The 15167-nt window shown below is 37.3% G+C and overlaps 1 protein-coding gene and 1 pseudogene across 1 annotated transcript in view; one reads left to right on the forward strand and one right to left on the reverse strand.

Annotated features, from left to right (window-relative positions):
- Positions 1–15167, reverse strand: part of GALNT13 (polypeptide N-acetylgalactosaminyltransferase 13) — a 544197-nt gene that overhangs the window by 483032 nt on the left and 45998 nt on the right. The gene's annotated exons all lie outside the window — the stretch shown is intronic.
- LOC118012439 lies at positions 248–2147 on the forward strand (annotated as a pseudogene).

Here is a 15167-nt window from a genome sequence, read left to right on the forward strand (position 1 = left end):
TATATAAGCTATTTATTTCACTCATTGGACAAATTGAAGTGCCTAAATGCTCTTAGCCCTGTGCTAGATGGTTGGGACAACTTACTTCACTGAGCTTATAATACAGCAATCCCAGATAAAATCAAAGACCTGTTGAAGATTAAGATTTCTGGGGCCAACATCACCGTTAAGAGTACTGATTATATGCCTTCACTTGCTTCTGACGGCCTGCCTCGCTGCCCGCACACTCTGCCATCATTCCACAGAAATGCTTCAATTACCAGCAGTCCTTTGCCAAATTAGGCCAGTGTCCAGGGCACTGGCTCCTCATCTCACCTGGGCCTATGCCAAAGATGTAAAATTTGGTATAGATGCCCAAGCCTTAATGCTTCAAGGCATAGACCATTTAGCCAATGCTGTAGCCATTACTATGGGGCCAAAGGGAAGAACAGTGATTACTTAACAGAGTTGGGGAAATTCCAGAGTAACAAAAGATGGTGTGATCATTGCAAAGTCCATTGACTTACAAGATAAATATAAAAATACTGGCGCTAAACTTGTTCAAGATGTTGCCAATAACACAAATGAAGAGGCTGGGGATGGCACCACGACTGCTACTGCCCTGGAACACTCTGTTGCCAAGGAAGGCTTTGAGAAGATTAGCAAAGGGGCTAATCCTGTGGAAATTGGGAGAGGTGTAATGCTAGCTGTTGATGCTGTAATTGCTGAACTTAGGAAGCAGTCTAAATCTGTGACAACCCCTGAAGACATTGCTCAGGTTGCCATGATTTCTGCAAATGGAGACAAAGAAATCTGCAACATTATCTCTGATGCAATGAAAATGCTTGGGAGAAAGGATATCATCACAGTAAAGGATGGAAAAACACTAAATGATGAATTAGAAATTATTGAAGATATGAAGTCTGATCGAGGCTGTATTTCTCCATACCTTATTAATACATCAAAAGCTCAGAAATGTGGGGGTGCCTGGGTGGCTCAGTCGGTTAAGCTTTGGACTCTTGATTATGGCTCAGGTCATGATCTCAGGGTGGTGGGATCGAGCACCGTGTTGGGCTCTGCGCTCAGCGGGGAGTCTGTTTTTCTCCATCTCTCTCTCACTCTCCCTCTGCCCCTCCCTCTGCTTGTGCACACATGCTCTCTCTCTAAAGTAAAACTTAAAAAAAAAGAGGTCAGAAATGTGAATTCCAAGATGCGTATGTTCTACCGAGTGAAAAGAAAATTCCTAGTGTCCAGTCCATTGTACCTGCTCTTGAAACTTTCAATGCTCATCATAAACCCTTGGTCATAATTGCTGAAGATACTGATGGAGAAGCTCTGACTACAGTGGTTTATATAGGCTAAAAGTTGGTTTTCAGGTTGTAGCAGTCAAAGCTCCAGGTTTTGGTGACAGTAGAAAGAACCAACTTAAAGATGTGGCTATTGCTACTGATGGTACAATGTTCGCAGAAGAAGGATTGACTCTAAATCTTAAAGATGTTTAGCCTCACAACTTAGGAAAAGTTGGAGAGGTCACTGTGACCAAAAATGATGCCATGCTTTTAAAGGAAAAGATGACAAAGCCCAAACTGAAAAATGTATTCAGGAAATCATTGAGCAGTTAGATATTTCAACCAGTGAATATGAAAAGGAAAGGCTGAATGAACATGTGGCAAACTCTGAGATGGAGTAGCTGTGCTGAAAGTTGGTTAGACAAGTGATAATAAAGTGAATGAAAAGAAAGACAGAGTTTCAGGTGCCCTCAGTGTTCTGAGAGGGGCTTGTACCCTGCTTTCCAGCCTTGGATTCAATAACTCCAGCTAATGAAGATCAAAAACTTGCTATAGAAATTGTTAAGAGGACACTCAAAATTCCTTCAATAACCATTGAGAAGAATTCCAGTGTTGAAAGAGCATTGACAGTTGAGAAAATTATGCAAAGTTAGTTGGTTATGACACTATGCTTGGAGATTTTGTGAATATGGTGGAAAAGTGAATCACTGATCCAACTAAGATTATAAGAACTGCTTTATTGAATGCAGCTGAAGGGGCCGCTCTGTTAACTACAGCTAATTACACTTGTAATTCACTGGAATTCCTAAAGAAAAAAAGGACCTTGGAACGGACGCAATGGGTAGAATAGGAGGTGGTATGGGAGGTGGCACATTCTAGTTCTAGAATAGTGCTTCACCATTATTAATGAGCTGTGAGAGGAAGATCAAGGCAGAGCTCCTCAACAATAACTTCAGAGAAGTCAGCTGAAGAAAATGACTGAAGAAAAGGCTGGCCAGGCGCCTGGGTGGCTTAGTCGGTTAAGTGGCCAACTCTGGATTGCGGCTCAGGTCATGATCTCAGGGTCATGAGATCAAGCCCCGTGATTGGCTCCATGCTCATCAGGGAGCCTGCCTGAGGATTCTCTCTCTCCCTCTGCCCCCTCCCAAGATGAATAAATAAATGTTTAAAAAAAAAAAGGCTGATATTTAAGAAAATCACTATAAGCATCCATTACTGATTTGACAACATATAATGCTTTACTGCTGTCATTGCCCATACCTACAGATCATTTACTTTGTATTTTTGAATAAAAAGACATTTGTACATTCCGGATAACTTAGCACAAGAGCCATGTACCGATGTACTACTTTCAACTTAAATCACTGAGGCATTGTAACTATTATTCTGTCAAAAATCGGGATTTTAGTGCTTGCCATAACCAGATGAAAAATTAAGAAGCAGTCTTTCTGTGGAGAGTAAGAATAATTGCATACAATGTAGAGAAATATCCAATTATGTGACAACCTGTGTGTAATAACAATTTGTTTAAAGTTAAAAAAAGAGAATTGATTTTATTGTTTTATCTTGTTCTTTATGCATTTCATCATTTTTTATATATTTTTAAAAATTAAGTTCATTACAGAAAAAATCAGAGTATTCAAAAATTTACTGGTCAACTCTGATGATTCTGAGGCTCCTGTGGGACATACAGGTGGAGCCGCCAGAAAGCAGGCGAGTATAGAACTGAATTTCAGGAGCAGTAAAGCCGAGGAAGTCAGCAAACCAGTGTTAACTAAAATCATGGAAATTGGTAAAATTTATTCAGTGAGAGTGTGAGTGTGAGAAAAAAAAAGAGGGTGCCAAAAAGAATCTTATAGAGTACCGATTTAAAGAAAGGTAAGCCCACCAATGAGATTGGCAAGGGCTATCAAGGGAAGGAAAAAATAGGAGTGCAATATTATAGATTCCAATAGAAAGAATATTGTAAAAGAGAGGACATGCTCGATGGTACAAAGTTATGCAAAGAGATCAAAGGTATATAGTCTATGTACAGCTCCAGGACTCACTTTTGTGACTTTAGAAAGAACAGTTTCAGACAAACAGAAAAGGTGAGTCAGCGTGTTGAGGTGTGAATAATGGAGGATGCAGATTTGAGACAGAGAATATAGATATTCTTGGAAACATCTAGTTGTGAGCAGAGACAAGAGTTTCTGTGCAGCTGAAAGTGGACTTGGACTATAGGGAGGATTCGTGCACAGGTCAATGTTTGTTTTTAAGGGGAAAGATCCTTTGACATGTCTAATGTCAATGGGAAGAAATCAGGAGAGAGGGAGAAGGCTGAGAATACAGAAGAGAAAGAAAATACTCAAGTCAGGGCTTTAGAACACATACAGGTGTAAGATCCAGAGCATGCATGAAGGCATTGGCTTATAAGGGGAAGAAGCATCGGAAGGGAAGAATGAAAGAAGTCGGGCAAAGTGATAAATTAGCAGGAGCTTCCTATCTCACAGGGGCTATTTTCTCTGTATGCCATCAGTTAAACAGGAAGGAAGGAAAGTAGTGTGGGGTGAGAGCACAGTACAGTAGAAAAGATTTTATAGAAAGCCATGGAGAATGGAAAATACCTTTCCAGGAAAATACATAAAAGTTGCATCTCAGAGTGGAGGGTGCAGCCAAGGTCATCATCCCAGATTCTTTCCCTGTTTGCTTGGTGCGCATCATCTCCTCTAATACCCTCCCAGAGGGGCTTACACCTGCCTCCCTCTCCCTTCCTTTTTAGCTTTACCTTCCACGAAGAGGGCTGATTCCAGGTGGTGAGTATTTTATCTTGTACTTTCCATTTTTTTTAAAGAAAGTATATCAATGTAAAAATCAGGTTATTTTAAGCATGACTGAATCACATATAGTACTGTATGATGAAAATCTCAAGGAACTTTTAGTTAACATGGTTTGAATGTGCTGAAAATGACTCGCAGAACATCCTTCCCTCCTAAAAATTAACGATGACGCAGTTTACCAAGCCTCCACACTCGTGCCTGTGGACACAATGAAGGAGGAAAACACAGTGAAGTGACTAGAAACCCAAAGAATTTTGCTCTAAGCTAGCTGCATGTTGCTAGGCAAAAAAAAAAAAAAATTGTTTGTGGTCATGACTAACAGGGATAAGTGTTCAAGTGGCACTCTTTATTTTTCTCTCTCCTCCCTCCCTCCCTCTCCTTCAGCTGGACCTTTCTGTTTCTAAGATACCTTCTAGTCCGAGTATCTGCTGCTCAGTTGGGTGTCTCTGATACTGACTGAGGTTGCCTGGCAACATGACCAATAGACCACTCACCAGCCTGTGTGGCAGCTCCATGTTTTGGTTCGCAGGTGGGAGATTTGGATAGAATTGCGTGAGGTTTCCACATTGCAATTCTGTTTCATTTCAGTGATCATATAATGAAGTTTATAACTTACAATATCATTATTATACTTCATTGCATTATTCAGTATCATACAGAGGTTTTTCTTTTTTGTCATAATTATTAATACTTCCAGGAAATTTTAAAAGATTGGAATTGCCCTTCAAAATACTTCCTTCCTAAAAATAAATAAATAAATAATTTTAAAAATGAAAAAAATACCTCATTCCTTTTTAGAAGCTCATTACCATAAAGGCAAAATTTTTTAAATATTGAAAACCATAAGATTATTGACAGGGAAGAGATATAAGGGGAACTTCTTGGAGATTGGAAATGTTCCATATCTTGCTCTGCAGAGTAGTAACACAAGTACATAGCTATGTAAAAATCCATCATCTGTAGACTTAATATTAGTGCACTTTGCACACTTTAATATACATATGGCATGCTTCAAGAGTTTTAAAAAGTAGTGACAAGATGAATAAATATACACACACACATATAGAAACAGAGACTATATAAGCTTAATACATGTTAGGGAACAAAAATAATCTCTAGCCTTTTATCATAGAACACAATATCTTCTTAAAGACTAGACATTGCTGTTGTATTTAATCAGTTTAACAACAGAGACTATTTTGCCATATGGCAACCATGCTTTAACTAATAACTTGCTATTTATAGAGGAGCTTTAACTGTCAATTCAGATGGGTAAATTGAGGAGAGCAGACAGCATTAATAGCCACACACTGCAAAAGATTTGCTATTTGTTTCAGCTCACTGGATCACAAGCAGAATGCCTCAGATACAAAGATCACATCTGGAAATTTATCTCAAGGACACACTTCATGCACAAAATCACAGGCATGCCTTGCTGGTCTGGTTTCTGAAGTGCCTAAGTTTTTCTGGATGGAAAAATAGATTGGCAAAATCTAACACAAACAGAGATCCTTAGTGGTTTTATTTTACTGTATTTTATTTATAACACTATTACACAATCTCCACACCACAGAGTGAGGGCATTTTCCATTTTTTACCCATTGGACTTTCTAAAGACCTTAGCATTTGAAAAATTGTGCCGTTTTTATAAGTACTTTTACATTGTTATTTCATTTAGTCCTCATTGTGGCCTTTATATATATTGCCCATTTTATAAATGAGTAATCTAAGGCACAAAGAGTTTAAGTGACACACTTTGTCTAGGCCAGCAATCACCACAACCAGAATTTGAAGACAGTTTTTAAATACAGCACCGTGTTGTTCAATTAATATCTATCACTTCATTTCAGAACTAGCAAAACCTCACAATAAAGCCAGTTCCTGTAAAAATTCAACTTTGGTTTGATAAATTAAGTCTTTATCACTTTATTTGCTGGTTTTAGGATGTTTCTTTTGACAAGAGAATATGTCTGGGGCAAGTAAAACTGCATAGAATCATGGTGCTTTAAAGCTGTCAAATAGTGGTGGAGGTCAGCTCGTCTACCTAATTGATTTGTCTGCTGACAAAACTGAAGTCCAGAGGGTTAGAATGACTTTCACAAGTTTCATAACTTCTAATGGTAGAATTCAAACTGGAACTCATCTTATCTGTTTCTTGGCTTGGTATTACGTAAAGTGCTGCTATCATAAACCTAAATTTTGAGCAGTATTTCACTATAGTTCAAAGTATAAAAATGATATATTTAAAGGGTAGAAATTGAGACCCTCAATCCCATCTAAAAGATAAAGCTTTACCCAAGAGAAACAAATTAAATGGCCTTTCTACCTTATTAATCAGTATCAGCCTTCATAAACTCTGTCCTCCCTTAAAAAACTGAATCTAGTATAAGTTATTATATGGTGGTGACATAAAACATACCATTTATTGATCCATTCCTATGTGATAGACCATTTTTATATATTATCATATTAAATCCCCACCAAAATGTTTCAAAATCATAATTATCATGCCCCTTTTACAGCTGAGAAAGTAAAACAAGTTAGGGTAAGAACCTTGGCTCAAGGTCATGTAACTAGTAATTTGCAGAGCTGAGATCAGAACCCAGCCAGTTCTGTTTTATGATAGAATCTGTATATTTCAACCCACACCATCGTAGCTCAGAAATCACATTACCAAAATGTATTCCGCATCCTCTAATTGTAATTGAGATTTCTAACAGCCCACGCAGTACCTATCTTCCCCTTCCCTACTAAGGACATGTTCAGAGCCACTGCACGTAGAGCAAAAATACTATATGTAACAGCTTCTTTTGCAACAAACAGTAATGATGGTTAGGTAGAAAATATTGGGTGGAGTTTCCAGGCAATCTCTTCAAAGAAGGCTAAGCTGGTAGTATGCCCTTTTGCCATTGCATTTTTTTTTTCATTCTTGCTGCACAGAACACAAATGGCTGCCCAGTGGTCATCTTAAGCCACTGGAAAACCCTTGGGGATGAAGTCATGTGGCCAAGATTGTGGAACAGAACTATCAAAGGAGACTAGATTCCCTAATGAGCAAGTTACCACAGTTCCAGCCCCACAATGCCAATGGCCAGACTTCCTTTTGCAGGAGAAAACTTGAACTCCACCTTGTTTAAAACAATGGAATCTTGCTACACATCATCCATTGAGCTTCACTTGCTCAAAAACTGATAGCAACAATTCACTTTTGTATGGAATGCTAAAGACAGCATTAATTTAGGACTTCTGGCTCTGGTATATGCAGACCAGGTATTGTGAAGGGAAAAAAAGCATTTTGCTTTGGAAAACTTGAAAGGCTGAGTTAAAATATATGTGGAAAATATTTGGTTTTCCTTCTACTTAGAAAGTCAAAAGCCACCAGAGAATATTGCTCTTATCCTAATAGTAATAAAAGGCCAGATAATCTACAAAATAATAACTTTTCTTGAGCCTATCAGAGACCTGTAGTTGCAAGACAAAGAGATTAACTAAATTTTAAAGGGTAAGAGCCACTGAGGACAGACAGGACATATAAGCTTTTTCACCTTTGACAGAACATGAGAGGAATAGTTGCTCATTATGAAAGTAGGTAAAAAGAAAACAGCTAAAATTGTAAAATACTTGAAGGCCAGAATGGATCACCAGAACAATATAGACACCCTGGGATCACCCAGACACAAAGGAATATGCACTCATTCATAAGCTCTTTTTTCAGACATCTACCAGTTGCTTAGCAGAAAGATTGAGGTCAGGGCAAGAGACCAGAAAGAGCACTTTGGTGTCACAAAAACACAATTATCTTTTCTGATTCCCCAGACCTTTCTCTAATGCAAAGCAAAATTTAGCCTTTTAGGATAGAAAACTCTCACATCTCCAGTGCCCTGGAAAAGATCCATAGTTTCTGGGAAGGAGATAGAAGAAAAAGTCATCTGGCCCTCTTAGAGGAACAGGTAAACCTCTTCCAAAAGAACCCCACAGAGTCAAGGAGGAGTTTGGGTACCATGAGAGGAATGGGCAGCAATGCTGAAAGAGCCATTGTCCCAAGGTCCAGACGCCCAGGACAAGTTTAAGGTTGAGACTGGAGCAAAGGAACCCAGCACCCTCCCACCCCTACCAGAAGCACTGCCCCAAGTAACAAGCAATAGCACTCTGCCACCTAGGAAGGTACAAGGTACAAGAAGAACCTTACTCTGTTATGCAAACATGGGGGACATCCCAAAAGGGGAGGGTAGAGAACAAAAAAAAAATCCTTTGGCACTCTAGGTCCCACAGTAAGCCCAAGAAAGCAGCAGCTCTGCTGCTGGAATGTGAAGTCTGTGGGGGAAAAAAATCAATCAATATAAATCACCAGATTAACAAAAGAAAAAAGAAAAATCATTCAACAGTCTCAATAGATACAAAGGAAGCATTTGATAAAATTCAAAACCCAGTTATAATGAAAAATTCCAGTAAAACCAGAAAAAAATAAACTTCTCAATCTAATATATGATATTTATCAAAGTATTATAGTAAACAGCATTCTCAATAGTAACATGGTGACAGTGTTCCCCTTTGATCTGGGAATAAAAGCAGAATTTCCACTCTTCCCTCTTTCATTCAGCATCGCTCTGGACATTCTAGCCAGTTCAATAAGATATGAAAAAGAAATAAAAGTGTAGGGGCGCCTGAGTGGCTCAGTCATTAAGCATCTGCCTTTGGCTCAGGTCATGATCCCAAGGTCCTGGGATTGAGCCCCGCATCGGACTCCCTGCTCAGTGGGAAGCCTGCTTCTCCCTCTCCCACTCCCCCTGCTTGTGTTCCCTCTCTTGCTGTCTCTCTCTCTCTCTGTCAAATAAATAAATAAAATCTTTAAAAAAAAAAAGAAAAAAGAAATAAAAGTGTAAAGCTTGAAAAGTATTAATAATATTATCTCTGATCATAGAAAACATGATTCTTTATGGAAAAAAATTCAAAAGAATCTATTAAAAAATATTAGAATTAATAAGTGAGTTTATAATCTGCTGTATGCAAGGTCAATATATAAAAAAACTATATTTCTTTACTCAAGGAACAAAAAGAAAATAAAGTTTTTACAAATTTATAATATATAATAATATTAAACTGCATAAAACACCTAGAACAAATTAACCACAATGTATAAGACATCTATGTAGAAAACCATAAAATATGATTAGGAGAAATTAAAAAGACCTATATATATGAAGTACATATACTATGTTCATAGATTTAAAAAATCAATATTGTAAGCATGCCAACTCTTTAAAAATACACTTAACAACAGACTGAATGCAATCCCAACTAAAATCCCAACAATTATTTTTTGTCAAGCTCGACAGATTAATTGTAAAATTTGTTTGAAATAAGGCATAGTGGAATATGGCTTAGTGGAATAAAAACATAGTGGAAGAACTTGATTTAATAGATACCATGAATAAAAACATAGTGGAAGAACTTGATTTAATAGATACCATGAATAATTAAAAAATGACCATAGTTAAAATAGTGTTATAATTAGTAAGAAGAAATTAACAGACCAGTTAAAAATGACAGTTGGTGGCACCTGGGTGGTTAAGCATCTGACTCTGGATTTCCACTCAGGTCATTATCTCAGGGTGGTAAGGTCGAGTTCTGCTTCAGGCTCCACACTGGACACAGAGCCTACTTAAGATTCTCTCTCTGCCCACCCCTCCTAAAAAAAAGAATAATTGGCCCCCAAAATGCAGACATATATGGATATTTAATTTATGATAAAGATGGCATTGAAGAGCAGTGGGCAAAGAGGTGAATTTTCAGTAAGATTCTATAACAACTGGAAATCCAGTTGGAAGGAAAACAGGACTTGACTTCTACCTCAAACCAGTCACAAAAATAAATTTAAAAGGAATGATCTAAATGTAAAGAGGTAAAAATATGATTATAATTAAAATCAGAAACTTTTCCTCATCAAAAACTCCATTAGGAAACTGAAAAAGCAAGTCACAGAGAGGAAAAAGGGATTTGCAACATATAATTGAAAGAAGGCTCTTCATTTGAATACAATTAACTTCTGCATATTAACAATAAAAAAATCAACACAATAGAAAAATAGGCAAGACACTTGAACAGGCAATTTACAGACAATAATATCCATATGGCAATTAAACCACATAACAGAACCACATCATTCAAAGGGAAATGTAAACTCTATTCTCATCAGAATGGCTAAAATTAAAAGGACTGATTACACCAAGCATGGATATAGCTGACACAATGGGAACTCTCATACACTACTGACTAGAGTATAATTAGTATAACTACTTTGGAAAATGTTTAGCAGTATCCACTGAAATTGAAAATTTGTATACAATATAACTGAGCAATTTCATCACTAACAGAAATGCATGTATATGTGCAGCAAAAAACACTTCAAAGAATGTTCACAGCAGCACAATTCATAATTGCCCAAACTCAAAAACAGTCCAAATGTCGACCGACAACACATATATACTCTGTAGCATTTTTCTGCAATGGAATACTACACAGCAATGAAAATTAACAAACCACACAAAAACATTAATGAAACTTAGATATATAAGTTTAGGAAAGGAAACCACACACAAAGGAATGCATGACTATTATGTATATAAATTAAGAAATTAAGCTAAACCAGCATTTCGTATTTAAGGATACAAGATTAAATGTTAAAACTATAATGAAAAGCAAGGAAGTGATTACAAAGGTCATGAAAAAGTTATCCATATGGAATTGGTGGAAAGGAGTAATGTTTAGGAGGTTAAAAAAAAAAAAGCAGGGTTTCTGAGATGCAGAAAATGTTCTATTTCTTGATTTGTGAAGTCACATGGGTCTTTGCTTGTAAAATTCACTGTGTTGTGATCATAACACATAAAAATTCACAATAAACATGTTTAAAATAGTAATAATTACGCAATTAAATTTTATAAATTAAAAATTAATAGATGAGATAAAGTTCAATGAACATAACTAATATCTATTGAGGATTTACTGTGTGTTAGGGACCACTGTGCTTTATCTCCTTTAACCTTCACAATATTCAGAAAACACACTACTTTTCTGTCACATTTCAAAGGTGAAGAGACTGAGGCCACAGACCTTGCATAATTGACACACAAAAAGTCACACATCTAAGATCACACTTTATAAAGGCCACACAGCTAGAGAGGACTCATTTTGGGATCTGAATCCATGCAACAGTATGGTTCCAGAGCCCAGGCTACTTCTCCAGTATAGAAAAAGAGAGATACTCTCTGTATTAGGTGTTAGATTTTTTTCCCCTGTCAAAATTATTGTTTAGTATGATGGTAAACTAACTCTAAAATATTGGTCTTTCATGCACCCAAGATATTTAATCTTTAATTTAGCACTCTATCCTTGTTTCATTTTAAGCTGTGCTAAGGAAGGAAGACAAATCATATTAAGATGACATATTTACTATTCTAATTTATAATTGAGCAATATCATAAATTATGCTGTTCCTGTTGCCCAGCATAGAAATGAATGTATCCAAGAGATTCATCATGAACCATAAGGGATATTTCTCCCTAAAAGTCCAAAGATTTTCCTCCCTACCCAAAGACTTAACTGAAGGGGTAAACTCTGAAAAAAAAATGTTTCCCTGATGATTGGTAATGTCATTTTCCAGTTCAGTCAATCTGGAAATCTCAATTACTTTTTACAGAAATGATGTACAGTGGTTACTGCAGAGACTCTGGAGATTGACTGGATGGGCTCAAGTCTCACCTTTGCTATTTTCTAACTATTTGACCTGGGACAATTTACTTGGCTAAACTCACCCTCAGTTTTCTCTTGTGTGAAATGCAGATGGTTTTAGTGTCTACCTCTCAGAGTTGTCTGATGTGAAATTAAATAATATAAATCACTTAAAACAGAGTCCAGTACCTAGTAAATGTTACACAGGTGATGATGATTATTACTACTCCCTGACCCCATTTCTTTCAAAGTCTTACCTGCATCTATTCCTTCTCTCCATTCCGACCACTACTACCCTAGGTCTTACCCTCATGCCTTATTCTTATACTTCTACATTTTCCTAAAAATTGTTCTCTTGTCTACATGTCTTCCAACTGGAATCCATTGTTTAGACACCACCAGACTAAAGAGGAAACTTTTTATTCACAGGATTGGCCCTCCTAAAATATTCTCTTGTTTTTTTTTCCAACTGCCTACCAATTAAATTGAAAGTCCTTACTGTGATTATCAGTATTTCCTACAACCTAGCTCCAGCCTTAATTTTCCAGTGTTACCTGTTTTTAGCCCAACACAAGAAACTTACTCTGTTGTCAAACTAATTAATTCACCATTCATTGAATGAGAAGTATGTCTCTTTGACTCTAAGCTCAGGTATGCCATTTCCTTGACTTCTCTGTTAACATTTTCCACCTGCACCAAGACCTAGTGCAAATGCAATCACCATGATGAAATCTTGAGCCACTGCAGTCCAGAATTATATTTTTCTTAAATCTCTTCCAATGCTTTGTTTTTTCACATATATGTAATCGTTTCATTATTTCTCAAATTATTTACAACAGCTTTATTGATTTGATTACTTTAGGCTATTCTCATGATACCATATCCTAATAATCTATCCTTTATTTATGCCTGTGCCTATCTTATTTCCTTAAATTGAACATGCAATTTTCTTGAGAGTCATTTTTGTCTTTCCCTTCCACTTGCTCTAGTACTAAACCAGCATGGTGCTCCTCATATTATAGGAGCATGCAATAAATATTTATTGAATTAAGTGAAAAGAGAATCACTAAATGTAATCATTAGCTGTGTATTTCAGAGACCAAATTTGCAAACTGAAAGGAGAAGCATTCTGTAAGTCCTTCCTTCTCAAAACCAACAGTAGTGTGAAAACATGGTGTGACCCACTCCCTTTAAGGGCAATAATATTTTAAATACTAGGAAGTTTGAAAATATCCCTCAGGTAAAATGTTGCTGACAGTTTGTTTCAAGAAGTGATATGTAAAAGGACTGGGATCAGTGGATGACTGAGATGGAAAAAAGACGAAGATCACCAAAGAGACAAAAAGGGGACATATCAGTGTGACCAGTGTAGTGTTGTAAAGGATGTCCCTCAATGATGACACACCTGAAGATGACAAATAGGGAGGAGAATAATTAATTAAGTCAAGCTGAACTCTTCATTCTGAACTCTGCACTGCATGAAATGATGGGAGGACTTCAAGAAAACGGTGTGGTCAGTCACCTCAAATTCAGAGAAGCATAAGCTATAGTCTCTGCCCTTGGGGAAGGAGCTTTTTTATTTTTTAAGTTTTCTTGACACAAACAATAGTTTTTAAAGGCAATTTGTTTCAGATTGCTGAGTGGCCCTATTAACACTTAATATGTAACAGGGAGAAACTTAGCCTGTCTGACTTCATATTGCTTCTCTTTCCCTTGCTGCTATAACCTATAGCTTAGAAACTTCTGCTTAGCCCTGCTACATAGACATACTACAGCTATGATTTGCAAAAGCCACTTTTCACCCAAACCCTACTTCACCCAGGAGATAAAGAAATACAGAAATGATTATGCTATGATTAAGATTTACAGGAATGGCGGGGCGCTTGGATAGCTCGGTCGGTTAAGTCCAACTCTTGATTTTGGCTCAGGTCATGATTTCAGGGTCATGGGATCGAGCCTGTTGAAGGGCTCCATGCTTGGTGGGCAGTCTGCTTGAAAATCTCTCCCTCTCCCTCTCCTTATGCATTCCCCCTGCTGCTCACACTCTTTCTCTAAAATAAGCAAACATATCTTGGTGCTCCTGGGTGGCTCAGTCGTTAAGCGTCTGCCTTTGGCTCCGGTCATGATCCCGGGGTCCTGGGATCGAGCCCCGCATCGGGCTCCCTGCTCGGCGGGAAGCCTGCTTCTCCCTTTCCCACTCCCCCTGCTTGTTTCCCTCTCTCACTGTCTCTCTCTCTCTCTCTCTCTGTCAAATAAATAAATAAATAAAATCTTTAAAAAAAAAAAAAAAAGATTTACAGGAATGGCATGACCAGATGCCTATATACAAAGATGAACTGACCAAGGACAAAGAAGTTACATGACCTTCCTTGGATTTCTACAAACATTAGTCAACTTCTGACAACAACTCCATCCCACTTCCCCCTTTTGCTAATATAAAAGCAGCTCAAATTCCATGTTGAGGGAAGATGGTTCTTTGGGACAATAGTCTGCCATCTCCTCAGTTTGCTGGCTTTCTGAATAAAGTCGCTTTCCTGGCCCCAACACCTTCCCTTTCGACTTACTGGCCTGTTGTTGTGCAGGAGCAGAATAAGCTTGGACTGGGTTACAAATGTAAGGCAATTGATTTTAGTTGAAATTCAATAATCAACTACTTACTTACTAAAGAATTCATATGTATAATCAGAGGTTTGGGAGCAGTGTTTTCATGCAAATAAAAGAAAGTTAGATCAACCACAGAATTTCAGTCCTTAACACTCAGGTTAAGTATAAAGAAAAAAAGTCTTTAGAATTAGATCAGTCTCAAGCTTTGGTCCCATGAAGGACAGATTTAAACTTCCTATGGTACATTTTCCTCATACAAAAAAAAATGGGGATAATAACATACCTACCTCATCATCTTATTGCTTAGATTACCCGAGATACTGAATGTAAAATGCATGGGATAGAGTAAATACTTAATAAATACTGTTTTTTTGTCCACATGGCTTCAATTTCCATGAATGGTTTCATGAAGCATTGGACAAGATTATTCCCTCAAGTTAATTGACCATGATTTCAACTATTTATTTTATATCTATAAGTTTGTCCTGTCTCTTTCAAAATAAGCATTTCAGACTCTAAGCACTTCACAACGCCCCCTCTTTTCTCCACAAAACACACAAACACACTTTCAGCCTAGATATGCAGTCAATACAATAGGATATATATGTGTGCATATTTTATATAGTGTATATATACATGCTGATTACCTAAATGGTTTGTTTCTTCACTAAAAGCTCAAAGAAGTAAAGCTGTCTACATTTATAAAGAAGGCTGAACTTTAGTTTCTTTTGGAACGGGTCAATCAACA

Source organism: Mirounga leonina, unplaced genomic scaffold (genome assembly GCF_011800145.1).
Source record: "Mirounga leonina isolate KUSES-001 unplaced genomic scaffold, KU_Mleo_1.0 Mir_151, whole genome shotgun sequence".
Classification (NCBI taxonomy): domain Eukaryota; kingdom Metazoa; phylum Chordata; class Mammalia; order Carnivora; family Phocidae; genus Mirounga; species Mirounga leonina.